The following is a 1,131-nucleotide window of genomic DNA, read 5'->3' on the forward strand; positions in this document are numbered from 1 at the left end:
ATATATATATATATATATATATACATACACATACACACACACACACACACTCACACATATGCATAGCACTCCGTCAGTTACGACGATGAGGGTTCCAGTTGATCCGATCGAGGGAACAGCCCGCTCGTGAGATTAACGCGCAAGTGGCTGAGCACTCCACAGACACGTGTACCCTTAACGTAGTTCCCAGAGAAATTCAGCATGAGGCAGAAAGAAAGGAAGAAGGAAAGAAAGAAAGAAAGAAGGTATCTTCACACCCGAAAGCTATCCAGAGTGCTGCTATCATAAAAGACTGCGCTAAAGACATCCAAAGAACCAGGTGATGGTGCTGAACCGGGTGGCGGGTTAAGTCTACCATTGAAGAAAGTCTAATGAAGATTTTCTTAAATTAGCATAAGCTTCGGTGAATATTTAAAAAAATCCACAGTATATAACTGGTATTTATTTAATTAGCTTGCAACTTGGGGGGGGGGGTGATATTTTAAGTTACCACCGGCCAGATTCGAACTTACAATGCCGATGTAAGAATGTTTTCTTTTGAGCACACATAAAGTGAATTTTTGCAGATATTCAATAAACAGAATCATATATAGATTTCACATACTTATATACTATATATATATGCTGGAATCTCCTGTTGAATATGATGTATGAGTGTTCGATCTTTGCTGAACGACTTGCACCTATACATACATACATACATACATACATACATACATACATACATACATACATACACACGCACACAAACGTGCTAACCCCAACCTGAATAAACAACTCACACACATGTGTGTATGTGTGTGTGAAATGATTTTTATTTGGAGCGGTGACTCTCGAAGTAGATAAAGCTATCAATAGAATCAAGTATATACATGTAGATTTTGGATGAAAAAAAGCTCGAAGGCTTCCCGTGAGACACGAACCCGTCAACAGTACATACGAATATATATTCAAACGTGTGGTAAGTAGCTTGCTTACGAACCACATTGTTCCGGGTTCAGTCCCACTGCGTCGCACCTTGGGCAAGTGTCTTCTACTATAGCCTCGGGCCGACCAAAGCCTTGTGAGTGGATTTGGTAGACAGAAACTGAAAGAAGCCCGTCGTATATATGTGTATGTATATATATATAT

General features: G+C 39.6%; 1 long non-coding RNA gene across 1 annotated transcript in view; it reads right to left on the bottom strand.

Annotated features, from left to right (window-relative positions):
* LOC106884268 (uncharacterized) overlaps positions 1-1,131 on the bottom strand; it is a 101,988-nt gene that overhangs the window by 98,441 nt on the left and 2,416 nt on the right. The gene's annotated exons all lie outside the window — the stretch shown is intronic.

This window comes from Octopus bimaculoides, chromosome 10 (assembly GCF_001194135.2).
Source record: "Octopus bimaculoides isolate UCB-OBI-ISO-001 chromosome 10, ASM119413v2, whole genome shotgun sequence".
NCBI classification, from domain to species: domain Eukaryota; kingdom Metazoa; phylum Mollusca; class Cephalopoda; order Octopoda; family Octopodidae; genus Octopus; species Octopus bimaculoides.